At 42.1% G+C, this 13,270-nt stretch overlaps 1 protein-coding gene across 1 annotated transcript in view; it reads right to left on the reverse strand.

The window, feature by feature from the left end:
* GRM7 (glutamate receptor, metabotropic 7) overlaps positions 1 to 13,270 on the reverse strand; it is a 212,102-nt gene that overhangs the window by 152,373 nt on the left and 46,459 nt on the right. The gene's annotated exons all lie outside the window — the stretch shown is intronic.

Here is a 13,270-nt window from a genome sequence, read left to right on the forward strand (position 1 = left end):
CTCTGTGCAGCATTCCTACAAGTATTTATTAGCTCTCCTGCCTCCTCAGAAGGATAAACACTGTATTTCCCCAGGCTCGATGCTGCAGAGGGCTTGCCACCTCGGTTCCCACAAAGCTCAGTGGTAGGGGAGAGCAAATGCAGCGTTTCCACAGAACACACGCACATTTACAACCACTACGGCAGCACAAACGCAGACCTGCGAAGCCAAAAACTGCTGCTGGAGACCCGACATGGCAAGTGGACTTATCCAAACCATCCATTATTATAAATAACACAACGGCTGCTGAGACCCGTTCCTGTCTGTGAAGGTAGTGTCTACTGATCAGCCTCAATCCATAACAAACCACAGCCCGTGGTTTATCGAAGGTCTCTTTAGCTTCGCTCAGCATCAGCCTAGAGCGAAACACGACGGGACCCCGGTTATTACATATTATTCTCCATTATTACAATAACACCGCAGTCACTGTTAGAAAACCACAAGGGCTGCTCTTAACGCAGACCCCAAAAAGTCAGCGTATGACATCAGAAGTGTTACAGACAAACTGGTCAGATTAATTTCTACCGATGGGTGCTTAAGCTTAAAAATATCAAACATAATTTCTACCAGTGAGTGCTTAAGCTTAAAAATATCAAATATACCTCTGACGATAACTTTACTCTCTTTAAAAAGACTCGTGATAGAGAATTTCATCCTTCTAATTGAAGAATAGTCTGTTATCTTTAAACATACACAATATTAAGCTTTACCTTAGACTGGAAACGCCCAGCGCGGCTCCCAGACATGGCACCGCTCTTTATTTGCTACGAATCATTAAAACTAAGCAAACACTTTAAACTTTTAACTATTAGTTAGATTAAAACAAAAAAAAAAAGAAAAAATTTGAGGCTCCTGGGAAGGAGCCAGCGTGGTGTTGACCATTGGCACAGGATTTACTTGCTCTATGTTTCTCCAGGTGACCAACAAAGCTTGAGGACCATTCTCAAAGACAAATAGATGGATTACACCAATTTATCAGGGTTCTTCATTTTTAATCTACTTTAGGGATGACTTTCAGCTAACACCACTGACTTGTGCAGAAAACACTGGGCACCCTGGCCACCAAAAATAAGTTGAATTCTTAATTTGTCTGGGCCTACAATTGCTTCTGTAATAAACGATTGGTGACATTTTCGGATCGCTCTCTTCTTGTTTGTATGAAGCTGTTAATGGAGCTTGCTCAGCTGCTTATCAGCTTAATTCATCTATTCAGGGGATGGTATTATATTAAGTGGAACAGTTAACCAGGCTGACTTTATGGATGCTGTTTACCCGTTATTAATTAGACAAGCATCCAGTACACAGCACACTGTCCCACACACAAAGAAGGGCTGAGATAGCCAAGTACTGTGTTTGTGTTTGGTTTTTTTAAAAAATATAAATAAAGGATGAAATATGAATTTTTATCTGTGGCAATGTTTGTACTCCAACTTGCCGACAACTGTTTTTTCAACTAAAAACCAAAAGGAGCATATTCTGCACTTTTACAAAAAGCAAAAGCTGTTACGGCATTTGCTGTTGCTTATATTACTTGGGAGACTTTTTGGATTTTTAGTCTTCTTCCTCTGTCCATAAAATATTAACCACTTCTGGCTGTTTCAATCACTTGGAGTATAAAAAGCAAACATTATGTTTTTTTTACCAGGCTTTCTTACAGAATATCTAAAAGCAACATTAAGTTCTATGGATAAGGAGTAGAATTTTCCTAAGATTTTGACTGAATATGGGAAGAAAAGTCCTTAAATGATACAATGTGGTCTGCAGCCACCAGAGCTCAGCTTTCTCCAGGGCGTCAGCGCAACTTGCAAACACCTACAGAAGATGTTCTCCCTTCCCAGGCATCTTCCCGAGCACCCAGGCACCATCCTCAGTGTCCAGCTACAACCCAACAATTCAGCATTTCTTCTTCTCCTCATTTTTTAATGTTCACATCCAATTGGATGTGGACAAACCTCCCACAGACTTAGCTGGAATCCTTTCTCCCGTGCTTCGCACCACGCGTTCCTCCACGTTGCTCTTGGGTTTTTACTGAGTGACCTTAGTTTGCAAAACACAACACCATGGTAACTCCAGTCAAACCTCCACGGCCAAGGCACCTTCTTCTCTCTGAGATCTCTCTGAGGTTGTAAGGGACACCTCTGAAGATCTAGTCCAACCCTCAGGGCTTACACTCATCACACCACATCCAGAAGACAACGTACAGTGCCGCTAAGTGCCAATGGCCACTCACAAACAGACACCTTCAGCTCCTGTCAATGCTGAAGTGCCCTTGGAAACAAAAACGATTTGACCCAGGTCATCAAAACTCACCACAAATAGGCCAAACGTCGCCGTTCTCGGTTCCCACAGAGGACACAGATGGTCTCACCATGAAAGGAGGATGGGTGGAGGCCAAAGAAAAACAAGAAGGGCTATAATTTGATTACTCTCTCGGATCATTAAATTCATCCCTTCTCAAGTACATGTTGGTGCTTCTCAAGACTGGCCCAGGCCTCCTCCATGGCTTACACTCCCTTTTCGCTGAAAAAAAATTTACAAGTTTTTAAACACGACACTTTCCTTCTCTTAAGCCATACTCATTCCTCTTTTTGGTCCTGCAGGGGTTTTGAGACATCACGTCCTGCTGCCATGGGAAGAACTGGGATGTCAACAAACCCAGCAAGCATTACAATGACTTCAAGCCAGGATCACAGCATAGGGTATTTTAAATGAGATAAATATTTGCTATCACTTAACTGATTTATTTTTCTTTTATTTTGGTAAAACCCATTCTTTGTCACCCATATCTTGCATTCAGACCTTTAGTTTGAAGAAGCAGGGCTTCTCTTCCATCACACCTTTCCCATTTTCTGTTCTGAAACACGTCTGAAACATCAAAAAGACTGGTGATCCATAAAGCACAGGGGACAAAACTCTTGCACAGCAAGGCTGAGTGCGAGCAGCCCGTGGTCCTCCTGCACGAACTGCCCAGCAGAAGTGTTTGCAGAAGAGGCAACCCTGCCAGAGCCTTCACCACCAGATGTGGCTGGAGCTGATGCTTTCTGAAGGACACTTGGGTGTTGGCGGATGAGTTGTCAGATCGCTGACACGGGAGGCAGATTTTCCCAAAGACAGACTTTACAAAGACAGGGCTCCAGCAAACACTGCACTCTTGAGTTTTCTGTGTCATTTGCCTGGCTGATTACAGTATGAGTGAGTGATTAATGCTGAGAGCATTGCGTTAGTCAGTGATTAATTAATGTTAATTTCTTTTTAACATTGAACATTATTCTTCATTTATTTCATTTTCTGCTGTTAATGAAAAACTCTCTCTGGGCCACACTTGTTTGTCTTGCTTGAAAAGCATGGTCTGCTTGTGAGCGGCTGCACCAAAACCCACCGCGTGGCAAACACACCGGAGATCAGCACATCTCCCCGATGGTCCCCAAGCCACTCTTTGAAACATCAGACATCCTCCAACATCGGGTTTGGAACCCTGTATCTCAGAGTAAAAAGGCAACTGAAATACCAACTCGCTGTTCTAATTCTTTTCTTGTTTCAAAATGCACTTTGCATCATCGCCTCATCCCGTCTCCTCCTCCTGTTCCACAGAACAAAAACTGAAGTGAAACAACAAAAAATGGTGAGCTCCTCACTAACGGCCCAGTGTCTGAACGGGAAACATGCAGGAGACCCAGTGCAGGAGATAAACTAGAAGTCCTGGGCTCCCCGCCCACATCCTCATCGCCACTGCTCAGCTCCGCCCGCAAATTCACTTGCACGGCCAAGAACCTCGCAAATCGCAGTTGTAAAAATAATTACTGCTGCTACGCCACTCCAAATGTGACTGAGTTAGGCTACATCTCCTCAGTAACTTATTAAAAGCTTAATAAAATGGTGCACCTGAACTCAACTCGCCAAATGACAGTAGTCAGGAAACTTCAGAAAAGGCAATTTCCCTGAGGACCGCGCGCAATTAAGATAATGCATGAGTATACCTGTTGAGATATTAATGAGCTCCCACCAGGGTAATATTAAGTTCACAGTTTGCTGCATTTTTACTTTCAACTTCCTATTAAGTTTTATGGATATGATTTCCTGACAATAGAAAGTAAAAAAAAACAACAAAAAACACCCTACTTTGATAAAGCCTCTTGAACTCATCTCATTTATTTGGCAGCGCAGTGTCAGTCTATCCAAATTGCAAAATCCTGCCAATAACTTTACAAAAAATAAGATGCCTGAAGAATTTTCACTTGGCTGGGAAACTCTTTGGTGTGAACTGATGAGTGGCTAACAATCTTGAATCTCTTCAGGTCTCAGGTTTTATTCATGTAGGAATTTATCATGTCAGGATTTAATCACCAGTTAGTACAACTACTCTTTGTTCCCCGTTTACATTCCAAATTGCATAACAAACAGCTTCAGCATCCTGTGAACTGCACATAATTGTTTCCATTGCCTTGAATTAAAATTAGTCGAAGTTTCTAACTAGCTGTTTTCTCCGGGCAAAACTCCTCTTTGTAACAAACAGAAAATGAAGAAAAAAGCAAAGAGGGAGAAAACGTTACCCAAGACACATCATGAGATCAGATTGCGACTCGAAGCTTGCAAAGATAATGAGAATTACTCTTTCTGCTGATAACCACTCAGCTGGAAGGGGAATCTGAATTCGCCAGAGTCTGTCAGGAGATGACACCCAAGGATTCTATGATTCTATGATTCTGCTACTGCGGCCTCAGGTCTCGAGACCTGACAACAGCCCGATCCTCCATCCTCCTTCTCACCAGCCCAACCCACAACCACTTATCTCTAAATCTGTAGCTTTGGGTAAATTTTTCTCGAGGCGTCAATCTTGCCCCGCTTCTGTCCCGAAAGGTGCATTTGAAACCAAATATTACCGCAATTCTTGCTAGGGAATAACATCGTCAGTCATAGGTAACGATGACAATAAATCCTTCTAAAGTGCTTGGATAATCCCTCCTCATCATGCTTTATGAGGAAATTTTAGAAGTGGTGCGGCTTCAAGCTGGTTTTCATACTCAAGAATCAAACATTGACAAGGAGAAAAAGAGGCAAAACAATTAACAAAAAAATTGGTCACATAAATCAATTTTAGGAGCAGTAGGAAATATTTCTGTGCAGCTCTGCCACTGCCTAGAAGATGTTTGACGTGTAGCAAACCTGTTGCTGCGTGCAGAAGTTACGCCGCAAGATTGGTGAACAAAAGCAGCACATCTAAAGAAGGGCATTTGTATAACAAAACTTTCAAAAGCATCAATCTATTTACAGTTCACCTCAGTTTCTCTCGCTCTGTTTATCATTTCCTAAAGCTACCGGTGTTTAAACAAGGGCCTGTTTGCTCACATCACCCCCTCTCTTGTGTTATCCCACGGTGAATTCCTAATGATGTATTAGCGGCCAACACTATCGCCTACCCGGGAATTGGGTAGGTACTTCATAAGGTGCAGAAATACAAATATAAACAACATCAAATACAAACGAGAAGCTGAGCCTGGAGGAGAAGCGCATTTAATGAAACAGGAATATCTTCAAGAGTGACAAAAGAAACAGAGCAAATAAACCCAGTAAATGATTCACAGACATGAATTTGGCTTGTTTCCAAGCTGGGCCATTCCAGCACACCTCACACGCCGAGGGTGAGGTGCCCCTCACACAACTTGCCCGGTATTACGACTTCAGCTAAAAGCAAACGGGTCTTCTCTCGGTTTGACCTTACGGACCCCAAGGACTATTAATGTGTCAATCAAACAGAGGAAATCCCACTTTTGAAGTGTTTTAAAGGAGAGATTTTCAAAGTGCTCAGCATCTGCAGTTGAGGACCTATGGCAGAGCTCCCAAGCCTCACGCAAGTTCTTTTTTTTGGTTTTTTTTTGTGGGAGTTTTCAAGCAGGCTGGCAAAATTCCACAATTGTGGAGAACTATAGGTGTTCTTGACAAACTGCCAGTGAGAAACTGGACAAGGTCACTGCTGTGTGGACCTCTCAGTGTCCGATAATTCGAGAGCGACAGTGATAGGAGAATAAAGTAGTGTCAGGAAGGGTAATGGACTGACAAAACACGGGGAACTACAGGGCCAAGTTACCTGTAGGTTCATTTCACTGAACTTTCTTGCTGTGCAGCACAGACCTCGCTTTCAATAATGAAGAAACATTAGAAGCTCCATGCAGATTGCTGGATGGAAATTAAGAGGTGCAACGCAGTGCACCGATGACGGTTCTGGTTAATAAAACCTTTTAAAATTCACAACTACTTGATTACCAGTATCATAATGGGTGCAATCCACTCCTGAAACAAACCCCTCCAATGCTACTTTGGTTTTCTCAATTAACTGGCCTTATAACTGAATATGGTCGTTTGTTGGCTCTTTTTAATTCACTTTGAACCTGAAAAGCTCATATGAAAGAGCCACTTTCCAGGCACATAAAACAAGCTTCATCCCTAGCATAACTGTCATGGCACTGAAGTGGAAAGACATCCTGAATAACACTGGCAAGCTGGGAGTATTTTTCATATCTGCAAGGTCTCTCCTGCTTCCTTTTCTAGAAGAAAAAATTACTCGTATGAATTACTCCGGAAAAAATAATTGTAGCAATTAAGGGAACAATAATTACGGTGATTAGTACTGTCCACATGGCTCATGGGGGCACTTTATCAACCCAGACAGAAAGCAGGAATTAAAAAAAAAAACTACGAACACATAGTAAAAGGAGAGATGTCCATAAATATGAAATATCCCTGTATTTTATCTTAATGGCCTGTGCCTAGAACTAGGTCTACTTGTGACCATGACGAGCTTATGGCATCTAAAAGCTTATGGCTTTTAGAGGAGAAAAATAGGTGATCTCTTGTCTCTTAAGTACTAAGAGATCCTCGGGTAGGCGGCTTGGAACCAGGATCCAGAATTTTAATGAAAGTTAGTCTTAGCACAAAAATGATCACCTTATTTCCTTATAAAGCTGCAAATAATGTTGTACTTCTAATATATAAAGAGATAACACCCGTCTCAACAAGTCTGCATATTGTGGGTTAAGAGTTGTCCATTTATACTTCCATCATTAATACTTTCATTCATCTAACCCTCGCATCAGGGTGCTCATGCGTACGAAGACGATATCCGTGTCTCACTAAACCTCTGCCAAGTAACCAAGATCTACGAATTCTTGTACTTAAGTCAATTTATAGTGAACCCACAGGCTCAGTTCTCTTCCTACACAGGCATAAATGAAATATAAATAAATAAATAGATCTCTTCCATGACACTGCCTTCCTCTCGAAATATAAATAAATAAATAGATCTCTTCCATGACACTGCCTTCCTCTCAGAGCAAGGTTCTCCCATTCCTCAGGTGCTTTAACCTGCTCCCACCCCATCAGAGACCTGCAAGTCCTGGTTCTCCCACACCCCCTGCACACAGTAAAAACACCGAATTGACAAACTGTAGAACCCGAAAGCTGTATCAGCCATGCTGATCTGTTCCCCAGCAGGAGGAGGGCGTTGTGTAAAAAGCAGAGGTTGCAGTTGCAGGTTTTTGCCCCCAAGGAAAAGCCAACCTACGTTACCCTCATACGAAACGCATCACCACCAAAGACCTGTACAGAGGAGAAGCAAAGTCACGGAGCAGCAACGCACAAGGTAGACAAAACCTACTTCACTGAAGGCTTTAAGATTTACAGCACCAGGACGTGCCTTTTTTTGCAGTCAAGAGTCTAATAACCTTTTGCACGGGCAAAGAGCATTCTTCATAATCAAGCTCCTTTGAGCAGGGTCTATGAATCAATTCAAAACGTTGCTGACTCTCAAAAAATAATTCATTCGAACCTTTGGACCGAGCTGTGCCAAAAAAGTCAGAGTTCCTGCTGTGCTACTACAAAAATAGGACACTGCTGAGGAGGCGGCACGGGATCCCAAGACCACTGTCAATACTGCACGTTGTTCCAGAAATAGGTGAGGCCCAAGTGGAATTCAACTGTTCTTTCACTTTTGCGTCCTTTAGAGAGTTACTGGAATAAAAGTGTCAGGTTGTGCTGAAGCTTGGACACAAAGGCTTCATATTTATCGAAGGCTACTGCTTGAAGAGAAAAAATTACGTTCCTCTGTGCATCAAAAGACATCACGTTCTTAACGTTTCCCAGCTGTCGCATTGCATTATGCCCACAAGAACATAAAAAACAGGTTCTTTTTGTTTGCTGGGATTATTTGTGTTTGCAAGACCAACCCTTATAATCTAAATTGTTAATTTTTTTCCAGTAAATTGTCACATACCTTGGGACATTTTTGTTTTGAAATGCAAAAAATGACCAGAAATCGGTATTTGTACTTAACACTGAAAAAAATTTTTAGGTTGCCTAATTTGTGTGTAGAGATTCCTGCCTGGGCATAAAGTTGTGTTTATGTGATCATGAAGATCACTTCCATCAGAAGTAAAACTAATGTTTGCTTGTATTGCACTTTAATTTCTCTTGGTTTTTTTCTATATTTTTCTATAATAAGATTAAATTCAAATTGCAATTTATTATTATTGTTATTATTCCTAGCCCTAGATATATATATGCGTATCCTTCTTTTGAGGCCAGTGTCTGGAAGCCAGTGGAACCCCTTAGAGCTCCCATCTGCCAACAGAAATATTTACCCACTGCACCAGAGAGATTATTGATAATAAAGACAAAGGAACGTGCACGGTTATGAAACTTCAGCGCTGAATGTTTTTAAGTGAAACATTAAACCTGTTAAGAATTTCAGCTGGCTTGCTCATAAACTAGCAAGGCCGTAAAGCTTTCCTGGTTTGCAGCTCTTGTGGATGAGATATGACCAGCACAGCACATTTGTACACGCTAGTGCATATGCATTGATTTTACAATACTAACTCCAATATTCCTCCCAGGATACATCAGTTAAAATATCAGCCGTGATTGCCCATCCACCGCGATGCAAGAATGCACAGCTCTTCATATTTTAACTCCGGCCCTGATAGAATGAAAGCTTGAGAGCAGTGTTAAAATAATAGATGGTGATCTGCTAGAGGTAACCTGGAATCTTAACAAAGCATCAAAGGATCTTGGCTGTTACGAGCTAATACTTCAAGCCAATTTTTAGCTGAACTCACGTAAGGTGATGGGAGCACAGGGACCCTATAACCTTCCTAATGGCCACATTTCTGCAATGATGTGGTACAACGAAGCTGCTTATGCAGAAGTAGTCTTTTCAGCCTCACACTGAGACTCAGGTTGAGCCCACAGATAACACATACAGATACTCTGCCACGCTTCTGTCCCACGGCACACCACAACGTCCAAAACGTAATTAAAAAAATGGTGTATGAAAGAGAGAGACCAAACAAGTTGACAAGAGGCGTATTCGGTGTTCTTTGAGCTCGTGCTAAGACTGAATCTCCTTTCGGGGTTGTTTACTTCTGCCATAGCCTAAGAGAACAGAAGCGGCACCTCCAGCAGATAAGCCAGGCAATGGTATTTCAAAGGGAAGAAACCATTAAATACTACAGATGACAAAATAACTCGTGTCAAAAATTCAACCGTATTTGTACCACATTGCTAAGATTTAGAAGAATGGTTGTCTAACCCATCAAGGGGGCTGGGGATGGGAAAGGATGCTGCTTCAGGCGGGTTCACATCTCGGCGAGGCTGACCCCAAGACTGGAATGGTTGGAACCCACACCTCAAGACCTTCTGGCTGCCAAAAATCAGTTTGTAAACCCGGCCACACTGCATGGATTTACGTCCCGGGAGGGTTTCTCAGAAGGGTCGTTTCTGTGCAGGGGACCAGAGTCTGCACGTGCTCAGCTGTGAGACACGACAGGTGGATTTTTCTTCTCCACTCCCATCCACTGTCTGCATTCCCCAGACCTGAGAAGCCAGTCTCTGCGCACAGACACAAAAGTGATGTATCCACAGAAGCATACACATGCTTGCAGTGACTGGAGCTCACACATCCAAATATGGACTCACAAATTCTAATTATTTTGAAAATAAATCAGAACCAGAAGATAAACACAGCAAAGCAGCTTTTATGTTTTATTTATGTGTACACATTGCTCCGTTCATCGCAAACATATAATTGAACCTTATATAGTCTATGCATATTTTAAAAAGGTTTTTAATCTGCAAGTATAAATCTCATAGATTATGAAAGTAGCCCAATAAAGACACCAGTAAAGACTTACACAGCAGCCAGGATGAAATATAGAAAAGCTCAAGAGCGTAACACAGTTTTCTGAAAGTAATATGCAAACACAGACACACACAAACCCACTACAGTGGAAACAAATTGCAATGTGGTACAATGCGAAATAATCATCCCTCAAAGCTTAGTTATTGGACTAAATGAAAGCTGTCGAGTTAGTATTTGAGCACATCTCATAATTGCATTTCTAGACAAGCATCCGTGTTTATGTTGTGGAACATAAGGCTGTGATTTGAATATTTATTCCTAAATTTTCAATATAGTAAAGTGTCTTATAGTCAAGGAGGATAAAGCTTATGGCCTTCATGTCTTTACAGAATAACACATCTAAAATCTCCCAGTGTAAATTTATCTATATTAAGTGTTTGCTTGCAATTGCATTGTAAAGTGAACCTTTAAGCAAGCAGCTGAACATGACGATGAGCAAAACTGAGTTCCTGTGAATGACTTTCCCTGACCAGCTATTGCAAATTTAAGAAGCTATACTCCTAACGATGCTTTGAAGTGGTCTTAATTTTAACAGAGAGCCCCACAGAGTGAAGATCCCCCCAGATCCCCTGTCCTAGATCCTCCACAACGATATCAGCTGCATTTCAAGCAGTAAAATGGTGTTTTAAACAGGGTTTCTGGTGCTCATTTCTTTCCTTCTTTCCTTCCAGATAACACTGGAAGTAGTCTGGCATTTAAAAACGTGTCAAATAACACAGAAAACCACATTGTTTTAACATGCTCACGCACTGTGCTTGCCTGAATGGCTTTAAGCTGAAACTGTTTTGGTTTGGATTGGCACATTACTAAAAGGGTGAGGCAAGAGCAAACCCGTAGGTTAAAAAGAATACGTGTAAGGCCCTGTTTGAGTCTCTCTCTTCGGTTCTGGTCAGTCACGCCTACACGCTTCAACAGGTTTTTTCCACCTTCTCCTCCTCTCCTGCAAAGGGCTCTCTCTGCACACACCACAGGTGATGCTACAGTGTCAGTCTTCCTTCATGTTATAAATGGATTCCTGCATCTACCCGAGACAAATTATGGCCTAGATGAACTCAAATATAACTTGTCCTTTTTGTTGTTGTGGTTTTTGTTTTCACTGACACAATTTGCCTTCTTTTACATTATGAAATACAGAAGAGCATTTCAGAGCATCTAAGGGGTACCGAGTTTCAGTGGCAGCCAGCACCTACACCCAAGAACTATTTCCTACGCTAAGTGAAAAAAACACAACTGTATTTTTATCTCATACCCCTTAAAAACAATGTGGTGAACAGGAAATCCCTGTGTACAATTTTAGTGGCGATAGGACACAACTGAGCTCACAATTTCAGGTAACTGGAGCAAAGTCTCCACTTCAGAAAAGCACTTGCACGCGTTTTGTTCCGCCGTGCTCAGCAGTGCTGAAGCTGCAGCCTGGCATATCAGAGCTAACGAAATCCTTACTGAATTATTTGTATCTCTCTACCGAAAGACAGCCCCTGTTGCGGCAATGAGAACTCTACCGGAGTTTTTCTGATTGGGAATCTCACCTCACAGCATCTGTGATCATATCCCAGCCGGTTTTTCCTCCTCCCTGGCCCTGAGAGCTTTGCCTTTCACCTCCTCAGAAATGCTCCCAGGGTGTTTTTTTCCTTGAATTTGTCGCCATCTCCAAACCGATCCCCTGCTTTGCACCCACAGCGTCACCCACGGATCCCCTCCAGGTCGGAGGCAGAGGGAGGCACCCGCTCCTGGCCCCGGCCGTGGCGATGGGGCTCACCAGGGAGACTGAGCAGTTCTTCTTCAATCCAAAATAAACACTACCGTGGGTGAAAAAGAAAAAAAAAAAAAAAAGAAAGAAAAAAAAAAGGGTCTGTTGTGTCCTCTGAGCATAAGAACCCGAACAAGGTCCTTCAGGACACGGACTTGAGGCGTAAAGGAGAGAGAGGAAACACGGCAAGAAGAGACGCAAATGAGAATGGATTATAATTACAGGAGAAATCTGCATTTGACATTTCTTCAACTACATATACAAGAATTATAGGGCATAGGGAAGTTTCAGTGAATATCTATACCTTTTATTTCCTTATATTTCATCTCCAGCCTTTTACAAAGTGCATCATCACCATGTAATTCTACATATATATATAAATATTTATGTATTATTACAGGAAAAACACACGGCAATCACACTTTTACCTTCCCTGCTTTTCTTCACCTCAACATTAAGCTTGCCAGCAAAATAATTACATTTCTTCTTATCTAACTTGTGGGAAAACAAATTTAATAACAGAAATACCGCTAGAAAGACAAATACTTAGGGGAGAATAATTTTCAGACTTAAACTTCACAAGCCCGACAGATTATTCTGGACACTGGATAATTACTCGGCCCGTCTTTATCGCAAAAGTGCCCAGACATTCTAATTAATCCAAATTACTTTCTAAGGGCCATGTTATTAGGCACATACAGAAGGAACCAGATATAGAAATATATATATATTTTTTTTAATGGTCTCTAACAGCTCTGTCTGAGAAAACCACACCACAGAGCCACCCACTCCTTCCCTAATATTTCATCCTAATATCTAACCTAAATCTACCCTCTTTCACTTTGACACCGTTAGCCCTTGGCATCATCACCCAACAGAACGTTTTTCTTCTTCAACGACTTCTTACTCATTTCTACTTTTACCTGTTTATTTTGCGCTCCTCCTCGTGAGGAGTTATAAATTTCCACCCCTTCTTCCACCTCCAAGCGCAAATTGTTTTGAAATATTCTCACCACCCCACAGGGCTCCTTTCTGAACTTCTGCTGGTGCCTCAGCCAGATCTCAGCAGGACAGCCCAGCTCCCCTGAACTAGGGCTAGTGAGGTCCTGGCTGATGAAGCAGAGGTGACTCTTCCTCACCTCTCACGTGCCAACACATCCCAGACGGGGACTAATCCCTCGAGTCAAAGGGGCTCTGGTAAACTGAGTCGCTTAAAGGATTATGGAAAACTGCCGAAGTCTCCCTGCTCTTCACACGATTATTTTTATCATCGCTCGTCCCCGTTAATACCC

This window comes from Apaloderma vittatum, unplaced genomic scaffold (assembly GCF_000703405.1).
Source record: "Apaloderma vittatum isolate BGI_N311 unplaced genomic scaffold, ASM70340v1 scaffold6514, whole genome shotgun sequence".
Taxonomy (NCBI): Eukaryota; Metazoa; Chordata; class Aves; order Trogoniformes; family Trogonidae; genus Apaloderma; species Apaloderma vittatum.